This window comes from Balaenoptera borealis, assembly GCF_965194805.1.
Source record: "Balaenoptera borealis genome assembly, chromosome: 21".
NCBI classification, from domain to species: Eukaryota; Metazoa; Chordata; class Mammalia; order Artiodactyla; family Balaenopteridae; genus Balaenoptera; species Balaenoptera borealis.
Genome location: NC_138880.1, coordinates 36,567,549 through 36,583,046, shown reverse-complemented (window position 1 = coordinate 36,583,046; position 15,498 = coordinate 36,567,549). Strand labels below are relative to the sequence as shown.

At 34.9% G+C, this 15,498-nt stretch overlaps 1 protein-coding gene across 1 annotated transcript in view; it reads right to left on the bottom strand.

Annotated features, from left to right (window-relative positions):
- Window positions 1-15,498, bottom strand: part of TENM3 (teneurin transmembrane protein 3) — a 2,383,554-nt gene that overhangs the window by 948,252 nt on the left and 1,419,804 nt on the right. Inside the window, exon 6 of the mRNA XM_082374697.1 lies at window positions 3,481-3,643. The gene's annotated coding sequence lies outside the window, so the exon portion shown is untranslated. The remainder of the gene's footprint in view (window positions 1-3,480; window positions 3,644-15,498) is intronic.

Genomic DNA, 15,498 nt, shown 5'->3' with positions numbered 1-15,498 from the left:
CCTCCACCTTCCTGGCTCCAGCCACCATCATCTCCTGCCTGGATGATTACAACAGTCTTCTAACTACTGTCCCTGCTTCTGCCCTTTCTCCTGCTTGGTCTAGTATCAACATAGCAACCAGGGATGTCCTTTTAAAGCATACATCAGGATCACCTCATCTCTCTGTTCAAAGTCATCCAATATTCCACATCCCGAAAATACAAAATCTTTTAAAAGCTTCCCATGTTACATGGATTAAAAGCTAAAATCTGTTAGTAATCTCCAGCTCTGTGACTCTCCTATGCTCTTCCACTCCTGCCCATACTCTTGCCCATTCCAGCTCTCTTAGTTCCTTTGCACTACTTTCCTCCACCCAGTAGAGCTTTCCTCAGAGCCTTTGCACATGCTATTTTTCCTGCCTGGAGCTCTTTCCCAACTATCCACTGGGTTCCTTCTCTCCTCCTTCAAGTCTTTGCTTAAATATCACTTTCTCAATAAGACCTTCAAGTCATCCTTCCTTGTTTTACTTTTTCTATACTATTTACTTCTCTCTCTCTCTCTCTCTCTGTCACACACACACACTCACACACATAGTCTTATTTATTCTGTTTATAGTCTGTTTCTCCCCACAAGAATGTAAGCCCCATGAAGGCCAGAATTTTTAAAAATTTGTTTTGCTTACTGTTACACCCTAGCACCAAAAATAGTGCTTGATATGTAAGAAACTCTGAATAACTATTTGTTGAGTGAATGCATAAATGATAAGTAGATATTTAAAGGGATATGAATTTCTGTGGAAGAAAAATTATAGCTAGTAATTATTTGAGGGGAAGTAATTTTTTAAATTTACATATTTTTTCCTAATCATGTACATCATTAGTTTTTGTTATTTAAAATTACAACAAAAATGATTGATATTAGCATGGATATTACAGGATGTTATAGGATATTTGTTGGTTTTTTCAACATGCTCCTGTTTTTTAAAAAAAAGGTAACAAATTTTATTAATAAATCTTCAAGATCTTTAAAATTGCTATTAAAGTTACAAGCAAGAAATTAACCCAGAGATCAAACAGCAGAATAATGAATTGCCCAGCTAACTGAATAGTCCCACATCTAAAGAGTTATATAAATTCCAAATGAAGAAATAGTATAAGAAACCTTTCAAGTGATTGAAGCAAGTGACTGAAGCAGTAAGTATATGATAAGTGATCTGTTTCAAAGACCAGAAAAACATTTACCGAGGATTTTTGGACATTGCAATGGTAGAGGGTGACCAGCATGTCTTTTGATATGTTCATTCATGTACTGGCTAGTAGCAGTATGCTTGTGATGAGATGTAGGAATTGGAAACTTGGATCTGACGGTCCATGTTCAGAAACAGAACAGAGTAAGAACTGATTTGATTAGCCTGAGTGATAGGCTATTATGATAATGGCTCCATTCCGGGCAGCGTGGCCCTGGACCTCTCAGTGCTGACTGTTCCATCTCATAATAACTTATGACTTTCTGTCAGGCACCAGCACTTTGATTACCCAACATATATGAAGACAAAAGCTGATACTAGTTCAGGTACCTTTGAGCAATTTGAATCCAAAGGTATGTTCCTCATAGTACGATGAAAGAATGTTGAGTTTTTGTTAACTGCATTAAAAATATGTGAATTCAAGTAGAATTTTCTGCCAATTTATGAACATATGGTTACTTTTTCTACGAATAAATATTTCTATGGGTTCATGAGACTAATGAAGCACACAGTGATACTGCCTTTTCATCATTATTAAAGATATAAACTCTCAAGAGATATGAAGAGATTTAGGTCATTCCATGCATAATTTCATACAAAGCCACTTCAAGTACCAAACCTTGCTCAGTACGTAATAGGTGATGAAGGAATGTGGTCTGAACACATAATAACAAAAAAATCAAAATAAACACTTAGGATTTTTGAGGGCCATGTTTCCTGCTCCTTCCACCTAAATAATTGTTTTGTTTTAATAGATAATGCTCTATTACTTATATTCCCATGGCCTTGATACATTGTATTTGGGTCCTGCCAGCCACCCAATAATAAAAGGATCTAAGTAAAGAAGCTGTTCCATTTTTATTCCATTTCGGTCCCAGCGAGATAGTCTTGATGTTAAAAGCATTTTATATTTTTTACGAGATTATCAGCTCAAGATTTTCTGATCTCTCTCAATTTTTCTCCACTTCAGGTTTTCTCACTGGTAATAATAAAGCCATTTTGATAGAAATGTAGCCATCTTATGATTTTCTTTTTAAGTGGAGCGTCACATTTTTCACAATTTGAAACAGTAGGCACAGCGAAGTGCACTGCAGTGGAAAGAGAAAAAGTGTGAGAGCAACACGTTCTCCTAAATTTTCAGGAATCCAAAGTCTTAAAAGAATTCTTTTTGATTTTTGCTGCTAGGACATGGTAGTTCCCTAAATACTTCTGAATCTAACCCTGTTTCCTTCTATCACTTTCTTCTCTGCTTTGGCCAGTACTGATTTTTTGGAATGTTTGGGTTCTGTATTTTACTTATTACTTCTAAAACTTACTGCAGTGCTTCTATCGTTTGGTATTTTTTTTCCTTTTGTTCTCACTATTTGCTTTTCCACTTCTATTCATTTTGATGTATAACCATTATGCTTAATAATTTCTCAATCTAGTTTTCTTTGTGGTCTTCATCCCTTTACTCTCACCTTTTAAACTTTTACATAGTAAAACTCAAGCTCTATTTGTATTTTGTCTGAATAATACACATATTTTAATGATATATTTTAAGTAAATAATTTAATATCCCATATTATTCATATTTCCTTGACGAAAGTTGAAACACTGCGCTTTTCCATAATTTTTAAAACAGTTAAAAATCTGTGAATAAAACTTTCAGATATAAATGAAGACATCTAATATGGTGTAATCGTCTTCAATTTTAGCAAATAGCCCTGTGCTTGAATTTTATTTTAGACCATTAAGCCACCTAGATTATATCAAATGGTTTTTAGATTTCGTGAAAGTGAGAGCCTCAGAATACCTCTAAACTTCTTTCAGAATGAAATAAGCATAAAAGGAATATTTCAGTACGGTCTTTAGGTGTGTTTACAGTCAGGTACATTTCTGAAAACTAAGCTCAAGGACGACGACTGATTTCAAACAATCCCTCCATAGCGTACGTGCCAGTTGCTATGCAACACAATTTAACATCCACAAATGATGCCAAGCGGTTTTTGCATACTATAATTGGCTTGTGAGTTTTGCGGCTTGCAAACTGAGAAGAGAAGGTGGTTATTTAAATTTCAATGGCTATGTTAAAGTGCTACTTTTTTAATTAAAAAAAAAAAAACAACAACTATAACGCAAAACCTACATCTTAAAACTGAAGAAAAGACCTGACTTCTGTGATAATAAATGTTCAACAGTCTGGAAAGTTTCTCTTTCACTCTTTGGGAAAGCAAAGAACATATTTCAATAACTTTTTATGCTGGTCTACTCACCTAGCTTCTCTGATGAGTTGGCTGTAGGAAGCCTGTATAGAGGCAGGGCTCAATTAGTGTAATTTAGGTATCCTTGGACGTCAATCATTCCTGTTGAGAGGTGGGACTCCTAAGCTCTCAGTGCATTAATTAAGAGCTTATCTCAGCAGAGCCATCTTTCTACCTAAGGACCAAAAAGAAAGTTTTAATTAGATTTTTAAAAGCAAGTATGTCATCTATGAAAGCAAGTATAGTTCTTTAGTTAGTCTGTGAGGCCACACCTGGAAGAGAATATTGCAAACCATACAAAGGGCACCTGTTTTCAATCATCTGTGATGTAATAAGTAAGTGGGGAGCATCAATCTCCAACACTGGCTTCAGTCCTTGGACCATCACCTCATGTAAATAACTGAAGTTTTGACTACGTTGTTTCATTGCCAACATAATTATTGGACCCTTGTGTAATTATTGATGCAGAGCTGATGCTGATCAAGTGCAATTACAACGCTGAGGACAGACAGTATTTTTCTCTGATGGCTGACTTTTTGTTCCAGGCTAGTTTCTGACTGAATATGCAATGGGCAACACAATGCAAGTTCAGCAAAAGGGAGTGAGGGAACTTGCACAACACATCAGTTTCATTGGTTCAGTGATGGTGTGAGTGTGCTGTTGCTGGCTAACCTAAAAATACAGGGACTCGAGAGGTAAAATCTTAGCTAGGCTCATTGGTGTCAGCTGCTTGAGAGGCTGTTCTACTGGAATGGCTTGTGTGAGGCCATCAAACTCACTCCTTAGGGCTCACTTGGGAAATAATAGATACATTATTGATTAAAATATTTATAAATTAAGGGAGGGAAACAAATTTTAAAAGCCAGTTCGGATTCTAGAAGGGAAATATATCTACTAATAGCTATTAGCCCCTCCCCCTCCATAATTAAAGGGGGGGCGGGATGCATGCTTAGGAGACCAAACACACACGAGTCCGCCAATGTCAAGGAAAAAGCAAACAGTGAAAACAAAAGGAAGAAAAACTACTGAACAACAGAAACACTGCAATCAGTCGTAGAAATAATGAATAAAGGACCAAACCTAAACTTCCAGAAAAATCAGCACTGGAAACAGTAGCAATGCAAAATTTCTGTTTTCGGAAAAGTTACAGACAAGGGGGACATATAAACCCAAGCACAATGAGGACAAAATAAATGACGTGGTGATTACAAGGGTGTTTCTGACAGGCAGGACTAGCACCATGGACAGATGCTTCAGAGGGCGGAAAGAGCTCTGCTCACTGGCTCAACATGATAGAACTCGCTTTCCAATGTTCCTCAGTGCTATGATATTTCACTTTGTTTTTCTAAGGGAAGGTGTCTAGGAAATCCAGTTACTGTATAGGCTATAAATCTACCCCCTAAGCAGCGTACTTGACATGTACTGAATAACAGCCACAAAGCTGACAAAAGAAACTATAGATTTTACAGGTATATGGTTTGTGCAGTATGTTTCTAAATGATAGCGTACGATGAAAACATTACTATATAGACACTTTGTCAGAAGAATACAGTTGGGAGATGGTAACCCATCATTTATGTTAATGTTCATAGAGATATTTTATAGTCCTTTCTCCACTCTTTCCCCTCACGTATTTTCCCAGCTATTTTGCCTCATTTATTGTGCTGTATAATGTTTATTGCACAATGCATTCAGTAGTACTCCCCAGATACCACTTGGTAATTGTGCTGGTTACACCTATCTTGTGTGCCTGATAAATTTATATAATACAAACATCCTGCCTTTGAATACCCTTTTTGTGTCCTTCAATGCATCTTTTTATTTGCATTTAAGCCAGGGTATATTTACAAAGTCCAATGACCTCTTGGGCATCCTATACTCAAGGATGTCTAAATGGTAATATTCATACATACAGTTTTATGTTTTATGATTGTGTGAAATTTGTTTACCCCAGGAATCTCTTTGTTTTCCAAACAATGTTTAAGTTATGTTTATGATAGACTGAGGGCAGAACATGGTGAAATGAACAGATATTTAGTGCAGTTGTTTTCAAAGGAGGAAAACATCGTGATGTGCCTTTCCATGGGTTGTCAGCTTTTTTTTTTTTTTTTTTTTTCCTGAACAAATCTGGGAATCTGAAGGCTGCTTCCAGTGACAGTGACCAGGGCCATTGCTATACATTCCCTGTCAGTTCCTATGGGCCATGTTTCTCAATTAAGAACAGGACAGAAGGAATAGGCTTCAGAGCAGGCAGTAAATTTAGTCAAATATATGAATTTTCTTACTGCTCAATTTGCAGCTGCAAAAGAACCTAACTTTAGGATTTGGGGTAAAAGTAAGTCTTTTCCTGAATGAAAATTTCCTTGTTTTTTTATACAACATTTTCTCAACTTAATGAGACCTTTTGAGTCAGCTAAAGTAGAGGGCCAGCTGGAATTACAGCTGGAACAGTGTATCCGATATATTATACCCTTTGTGATTTGCTCTGAAATTGATTGCAATGTTGCCATGGCATCCCAAGGGAGAAACCTTGGTCTGTGTTTGGAGAATGGCAACTCATAGGAGACCTGCGTCCATCTTCTGCCCTGCCTGTACTATAGGAAATTGCACCATTTCTCAAAGATTCTGTTTATGATGCTACCAGACCCCTACCTGAACCCAAGACTCTCATCTCCTCAGAAAGTGGTTCTCTGTTACTAGCTACCTGCTTCCACTCTTCTCCCTTTTAGCAGCCATGATGACAGCTGTAGGGCAAGAAAGTCTATGACCTTGTTTCTTCTCCTAAGGTTTTGGTAAGCCACCCCTAGTTCCTGGCAATCTGGCAGGGGTCACTGATGTTTATCAATTTGATGAACTGCGGGCTGATTAAAAAAAAAAAAAGTGAGCACTTGTAGTGACATCTCAGAGGCTCAATCTGTTTCAATTTAAATTTTAATTTATTCACTATTTAAGGGTAGCAGAGTTGGGGTTCGTATTATTGTTTCTTAAATGGTATTTGAGTGTATATACTCACATGAAGCTATGTGGCTCAGAAAACAAAGACTTAGAATGCACTTACTCATAGAATAGTTGTTACCAGATGGACCAGTAAATTCTTTTGAATGTTTAGCTGATTCTTTCAGTGAAATCAGTCAAACTAGCATAGATTAATTTGCCACATTTTCTATACTCATGGGACTTGTATCCAAAGGCAAACTATAATGAAGCTGTAGATAAAATGACCCAGTTTTGTGTTGTCTTATTACTAGTGATTAAGTGTGAAAGAGCAGGATTTTTGTCGGACCTCCTCTACTCTTTTTGAGAAACTATATTAGAGGGAAGAAAAATTCCTGTTTTAAATATATTGTGAGAAAAAAGAGAGACATTAAAATGGAACATTGGGTTCAAATACACAGGTATCATTAGCAGTATAACCTGGGACTTCCAGTAGCCTTGAAATGATGAAAACACCAACTTTGAATCTATTTTATAATTGAGATTTGCAATTGTGAAATGATTAGAGATTTTCATGTTTCTGTTAATGAGATTTAATACAGAAAACTTTACAGATACTAATTCAATCTCGTAACGCCAAAGAAAGACAAACCAAGTCTAGTGTCTCAGAATGTGTAGGTTTGGGGAACAAGACAGAATATTCTGCAAAGTCTACTTATTTAGATAGATTTTTTTCCCCTAAGCTGGGTGGGTTATCAGTCTTTTACCTTTGGCATTTTATTATTCAGTTTAATGCTGAAATATTTTATTGTACCTGAGCCTAGAGGTTTTCCGCTTTAACATATTTATAAGACAATAATAAATAAATGATGATTTAGTCCAGTACTGATGTCAGGATTGTAGTAAGTTTCATATTTTTTTTTCAGATTTCCCCAGTTTTATTTACATGTCTGTATGTTAAGTAGTACACAGGTTTTTTTTTTTAAACCTTTTTTTTAAAAAAAAAACCAAAACACTTTTCCCAATTCTGACTGAGGAAAAATGATTAGTTTGTAGCTACTTTTCTTGACATCTGAATTGTTTGGGAGAGAACAGTCCTCAAGTTTTATGGGCATTAGGTTATATAAGTGATGTCACCTACTGTCTACTTGTACTGAATGTCTCAGTTACCAAATTTTTTTCTTGTAACTCTTCTTCAAGTTTAACAATAATTGGGGGGGAGGGGCAAAAATTAATGTACTTCATTGAGAACATGTTCTAATGTAATTTTTGAATTAAAGATCAATCTTTCATAATAAAAAATTTGGCAGTTAGTGAAACTATTCAAACACTTTAGAGGTAAAGTATTGTGGTGAAAACAGTAGGGGAAATCCATATTTCTTTATTTATTTTTAAACAATGTTTTCTCACTTACCCCGCTTTTTTGTATTTTCATGTAGATTCTACATGTGGGCATATTAGCATATGTTACCCAAACGTGTTAACTGTATCTTTATTAAGTCAACTGATTTTCTTTCAAAGAATATTGAGAGTGGAGAACATTTTAGTACTTAACAAATATTCAGTATTTCCAAATAATCTTGTAAATGTCATGACATTTGGAGAGCTTCACTTTTATCAGGCCATTTCCTTAAAATTCCTGTAGAAACTATACACAGGGTATTTTTAAGAGAGTTTTTGGTTATTCTACAGTCCATGTCTATTCTCTACCAATAATCAAACTTATATCTCCTATTCTCATATTCTCAATAACTCTAAGCCAGGAGAAAAATAATGGCCTTTTTTTCAGTCATCTAAAAACTCTTGAGACTTAGGGTCCCATTTAACCAGTTATACTTTCACATAAAATATGAATCACTTTGAAAATTGGTCTCCTTCAGTCAAAATCACCAAAACAACAAGTCTGTAATTGAATACAAATGCATACATATGTCTGTATATTTGCATGGATATGTTTAATGCCAAGTAAAAATCTTCAACTTCTTCCACTGTCAGTACTAAGACATGTATGTATGTGGTTATGTGGGGTATAAATGAGATGTGATTGATTCTTTCACACTTGTGTTTATTCAGTACATTGTTATTGAGTCCCCAGATAAGTGCCAAGCATATATATATATATATATATATATATATATATATATATATATATATATATATATATATATATATATATATATAACATAATGGTTATCTAATACCTCAGTACATTTATCCATTGGTCTCTACATTTGTCTATTTTATGTACCATGCATTCTAATACTATTATCAATTCAATGATTTTTCACTTTCCAAAAACACTTAAAAAAACATACTCTGTGTTGAAGTCTGATTCGCTGCATAAGATGATTGAAAAAGCAATTCTAAATGATTTCTGGTCATTCAGTATAAGGGAGAATTTTCAAAGATATGTTTATGGCTTAATAATTAAGTCGGGGTGAATGTGCCTGCTGGGAACTTCTGCAATAATAAAACAGAATGGCAGGTTCCAAGCCTCAAACAAAGAACTTTTTCTTTCAAAGATCTGAGTCACAGCATATTAGTATTTAATAGTTTTGCATTTTTAAATGCATAATGCCAAAATTTCATAGTAAGGAGTCTTGAATAATTATTCAAGTTCAATCCAAAAGGTTCTGAGAAACAAAGAATGGGAAGCAAATATTCAACAACATAACTATCCCAGGAACTCTAAGTGACAGAAACAGTAAGATACGGTTGCTTTGATCTCAATTCTGGAGCCTCCCCTTTCCCCACCCGTAAGATACTCAGACTCAGTCTTTTTCTGCCTTCTACACACTAATCTGCAGCTGGTAACAACATCTCAAAATTCCAAGGGACGCCCACAAGAGGAAATGGCTGTCTGGGAACAGTATTGATGCTTGACCCACAGACCTCAAAGTGCTCAGGTTTTATCAAAAGCTAAAACAGGAGAGCATAAAAGAATGCACGAGTTAGCCACTTTTCCTGAGATTCCGTGAATTCAGTCACCCTTTTCTCGATGAAATGATCACAGAAAAATGATACTAGTCAATAGAGATAAGCAATAGCTGGGATGATAAAGATATGGAAACTTTCTGTTTCAAAGATACAGCCTACAGTGATTACAGAAGTTTTGGAAAATAACTTCTTTTTAAGGTAGCATTTTAACATACATAGACTTCAGAAGAGTGGACTTAATTATACCTTGATATCTATTTACATTTATCAACATTCATCTATTTATCTATCCTCAGCAGTCAAAGAAAAATAAAGTTCTACTTTCACTCCATGGTAGTAACTGGAAGAAATTGCTTAGATACTGATTTTAATTACAGAGGTCCAAGGTTGAAAACACAACTCCCAATCTTCATCTGCATTTTCAGGCCATGTAAAATCACAACACTTTAGAGAACTCTCAGGACAGTTAGGCAGTTCTAATCTGTGTCCATCCTCCTCCTTCCTTTCCTCCTCAATAAATAATGGATAAAGCAATGATAGGTCTTTGCTGACTTTTTAATTATTCTAGTATACAATAATTATCTCCTGGAAATAAATTAACATCTATACAAATGGTTGCAAATGGTTGGAAATGTGATTTGGAGCATTTCTTAAGATGCTCCACGTGTTCTGTTTTACTTTTGAGCCAGTTCATCACTTCACTTATCTCCTTACCTCATCTCATCTTCACCTATCTCCACCTCATCTTCACCTCAAAACACAAGCTTCTGTCTCACTGAGTCAGAGATTCATTCTGTTATTTTGCCCCTCTTTTTTTGGTTTGCTATCCAATTTTCTATCAATTGGAACTAACTAACATATCAACAGTGCAAATACAAATGTTACACCAATCTCAAATGGAAACCTCTTTTTACCAGAAACACAGTTAATAACTGTGTAGCTATAACAACTGTACTAAGTACAGTCTACCTGATTTATGAATAGGGTATTCTCGGTAAGTGGATTTTCACGATAATGGCTGCTTAGCCCTTTAAGAATCATTATGCTTTTTTTTTTTTTTTTAATCTTTTTTGTTTGGGATCTTAGGGAAAAAATGAAGGCACCCCACACTTCTGCAAATTAAGAAACTGTCACAGGAAATAAAATCAAAATAATCTGAATTAAGGGAATAGAGAGGTGCTTCTAGATGTAGAAGAAGGGTGAGATGGTCCTTTCACGAAATGGCTTCAGAATCCTCTTTTGCTGTGCTTTTCCTGCTGGGGTCATTTCTAAGTTCTACAATCATTTCTTGCCAAGGTCGGTTGGTGGGCTTCTCTCTTACCAAACACTTCATCTATTCTTCGGTCCCCACTCCCTACCACGCATCCAATCAATTCTCAGTTGACATTGCTGTTGGGTTTCCATCCTCAGATTATAATTAAAGCAGATTGGAAGACTCATTGAGGAAAGCTGACAACTAATTTTGTGCCTGACAAGTAAAATATATGCAGAGAGTATTTTTTTCTTGGATTCACATTCTTTTTCCTTTCCCATGTAATTTTAGATTCCTTCTGCCTTTGAGGTTTTTATGTGAGTTAGAGATTGATATATAAATAATATACAGTCTGGCCATATGCCATTAATCTTACATGCTCCCTTAAGTTACAGAACTCACTCTGGTGCCCAGGGAGGTTAACACCATTGGAACAATCATTTTCTGTGTAAAGTTTATTCATAACAATGTTCATTTGTCTCTTTACTTGTTGATGTACAGTACAGTGGACCGCAGTAGTTTTACTTTACTTTATTTTATATACATAGGCCCAGTAAAGAAAACTGAGCGGATAGTTCCTTTTAATCAGCTACCCTTAGAAAATCAAGTCCATGTAACAAAAGCATTAAATTAAAACCACGCAGTATCTTGCATTTGAATAGGCATTCAATAAATACTTATGGTATTGAACTTCATAAAACAGACTCATTTATTAAAAATGTTTACTCACACATTAAAAGGAATCATCATTAAAACTAAAATTTGGCTGGGAATCCTTAAAATAGCATTCTTTATCTATTTCATAAAATAGTACAGAACTTTAAAAGTATTCTCTGTCCTGATATTTTGAACATATGTCGTATGGGGTTCTTTTTTGCCACTATCACAACATGGATATAATCTGAGTAAAGAATCCGCAGACCCTTAAGCTGAGATTCTGACATAGATCATTTGTACAAAAGTAATTTAAATAATCATAATGTATATAGAATCCGTGCTTTTATCTGGGTGGTCTACAACTCATAATCCAGGACAAGATTTCACAATCTTTATACTCTCTTCAGAAATGCCCATTTTGCATACTGAAAACTGCTGTCGAGGAACAGTCAGATAAATACTATGAAGATCACAGATTTTATCTTGTTAAACACATAAACAGAGCATGAGTCACATTTTTACTTTGGTGCCTGAATACCTTCAGTCTTACAACTTAATTTTGGGAGTTGAATTTGCCACATGTACAAGTTATACTAGAAGCCTCTTAAAAATGTACCATGTAATTACAGTATGTGGTCTTCTATATTCTAAATCTTATAAGATTTAGATCATATTAAACTATAAAGGTATAAAAACTATTAAATAGTAAATTTTCTACAAATCCTGAGAAATTATAAAAACAAAACAAAGCACCAAAAATCTCTTGTGGCAGACTACCACTTTCCCCTCCACTTCCTGCAAATCGATTTTCCCTTTCTCTTGGAGACCTGGCCAGAAAATAATGTTCCAGACTCTCTTGGGGTAGCGCGGCCATGTATTTGCATTCAGGCTAATGGAACGTGAGCGGTCATCTTCTCCTGGACCTTAGCTTTTCCACTCTTGCCATTGGCTGGAAGATGAACATAGCAGTGACTCTTCTCAGACTACAGGGATGAAAAGTAACACCCTCCTGGGCTTCGAGAGCAACAGGATGGGGGGGTCTTGGCTCCCTGAATGACCCAGCAGAGAAGAGGCACTCTGCCAGCCTAAACCAGCTACAGTGTCGCATGAGAGAGAAATGCATCCTCTATTACTTAAGTCATGGTGTCTTGGAGTTCCTTTTGTAATTTAACCTGTACCCTCATATATCTGTTAATGATATGGCCCCCAAAGTTTCTTCTATAACGTAAAGCAAATAAAAACAACCTGATGACATTTCGGACTCCTCTGAAGATGCATTAGGAGCCTTCCGTTTTGAGAGTGACTTCATGTTAACAAGGGCTGCCCTCCTGCTTCATTCTTTCACTTTTCTTCACAGGAAGGACCAGAGGAGGGCAGAGCACCCATCGTGACTTTTGCTCCCCAGGAATCACGGAAGCACAGTTAGATTTGCCATTTGTCACTCTCCTTTCACTGTTCAGATAGTGTCTATGGCTCCTGACTATCTTTTGAAGCCCAGACCAAATGCCGCCCTCCAGAAATGATATTTTGACTTTTTCAACTAGAAATAGGTGCTCCTCTTTCTAAACGCCCACACAATTGTATCATATGTGGAGACTCTCCAGCATTTATTATCGTTGCAAATATACTTTGTCCTCTACTAAAATGTGAGGTTCCTCAGTGAAGGTTTTCTGATTTATTTTATAGAATTCACAGTGTTTTGCATGTACTTAGAGCAACATAAATATATGTTAATTGTAACAGTGGATGAGTAAATCCTCATTTATTAAATTATAAAACAGCCCTTATTATGCTTAAGGAGATAATATAATAATGTATCTTATTTGTAAAAAACATTTTATACTAATCTAGAAGCCATACAAACTAATAATAATAGTAATAACAACAACAACAATAATCTTCTTTTTGCCATTCAATTTAGATACAACAAAATGACATAAATATCAGATGAGAATAGTAATATTCTTCTGAATTGAATGATACCATTTTTTTCAAATGTTTCTAGATAAAATTTTTAAAAGGCTAAAACATGACTCTACTACAAACTCTAGCTACATTATATAGTTAATCACATAAATATCAGACAGATCTGATTTTGGTTGGAAAATCTATAAGCAGTTTTAAAAATCATGTCTGATATTTACTCAGTGGCTATCTTATTTACTAGACTTTATAAGATCAAATCATGTGTCACCTACCAAATTAAGGCACAATAGATTCTTGATTGATTCTGAAGTTAACATTAGGGTTACCTATCAAATCTGTGAGTTTTCAGTTGACACATTAGCTGAGTCCCAGTGTAATCAGAACATGGATATATATATATATATAAATATTACATATAATATATAATATAAATCATATATTATATATATAATATTTATATAATTTAAAAAATTTGTTCTTAATATTTAAAAGTTTGGGAACCAGAAAAGGAAGTCTGAAATAGGCTTAGAAATGCACTAATAGATTTTATATTCTCAGTTCTCAAATACTCTTACTTGAACATAATCTATTAAACCTGACTTAATAAAATATGCTAAGTATTTTATCTCTCTGATATTCTAAATGCCACTTTCCACCCAAGCTAAAGAAACTCATGCTCTTAAATAGATTATGTGAATTAGACAGCATTATATTATAAAATCATCAAATTATTTTTTCTCAACACTTTTTCTTATACTTGGGAGATTAGAAGAACTTGGATTTGACATTCAGTAGCAATATTTCATGGCCATGTGAATTTATGCACGTTACTTAACTTCTCTGAGCCACGGTTTCTATATCCCTGAAAATGTGGACACTACATACTTACAGTGTTAGCATAAAGAGTAGATGTAAAATTGCATGTAAAACATCCATTATAGGACCTGGAACAGCAGACATTCATTACATATAAAACCCTCTGATACTTCTACGCAGTGGAAAAGAAAAATGGTATTATTCTACTCATTTCACCTACCTAGCAAATTTATTTAGCATAGAGTGGATGGTTAAAAATGATGTATTTTAAATTTTTAAATGAGTAAATACATTCTATAATTTTTAAATAAAGTTTGATAATTTTGTAAAATATATTTATATTCCTATCATATGATATATAATTTGAATGAATAAACAATTTTATTGGGAATGAGTAAATCTTAAAAGATTTCATTCTTCCTCTCATTCTCACATCATTATAATTTCTTTCTTTTCTTTCTTGGTCCTCTCCTGTTAGAGTTTAAACACTATTAAGTATCTATGTGTTTTTGAGAGGCAAATAAAAACAATTGCAACCCTTCCCTTAAGACTTGACATTCAAGATATTAAGCTTCTCCCTAGAAGTATCATCATTAAAATACTACTGTACTGGTATTAGAATCAAATGAATTGATGAATGAAACACAAGAGGTAGTCTTGAACTAGACCTTAGCCTTTAATAATCACAAGCTATCATAAGCCAAAGGATAAAGAATTAAGCACTTAAAAATGGTTTTAAAAAAACTGGCTATTTGAGAAAGAAAAGAAAAAAAAAAAAAAGACTAATGCTACCTTCTTATTTTGCAATTTTAAATGGGCTAAAAAGTTAAATGTAAAAAATCCAAGTGAAGAAACAAACCAGGTTTCAGGGAACGATGGCAACTTACATGTATATATTTAATACTTTTCCTTCCTGATATCCCCTAAAACGTCAGTAAAAATATATTTATGTAATAAACCTACAAAAATAGGAAGCTTGAGAGGGGAGAGAGTAGCAAAAGAATTTTGGAGGCTAAAAAGCAAAGGATAAGTGGTAACAGATTTAACAGACCTAGGGATGCTAAAACCTAAGGTGACAGTGGGGAAGTCTGTGAAGCAGTCCTAATTTGTCCTGCATTAGGGCCCCAGTCTGGAGATATACTCTGTGGAGAGTAAACCAGGATTTTTAAACTAGGGGACACCAGACACAGGAGAAGACAGAGTTACTATTCACCAAACAGGAATTAAGGATATATGTATATACTGAATGCTCAGACTACCTCTCTCCTCCACATCCTTTTCTCCACTCCCTGAAAACTGGCAGTGTGGCCTTTACCCTCCAGACAGAATAATAACAGAGGATTTTTCTGAGGATTCTGACTTGCCCAAGAAGAAACATCAAAATTACCTAATATCAAATAGTAAAAGAAAGCAGCCAGATCTCCCAAGTTCAAGCTCTCCCAGTCAAGTTCAAAGTCACACACGCTACCAAAATGAGTAGAATTTCCATTTAGTATTTTTGTCTCCAA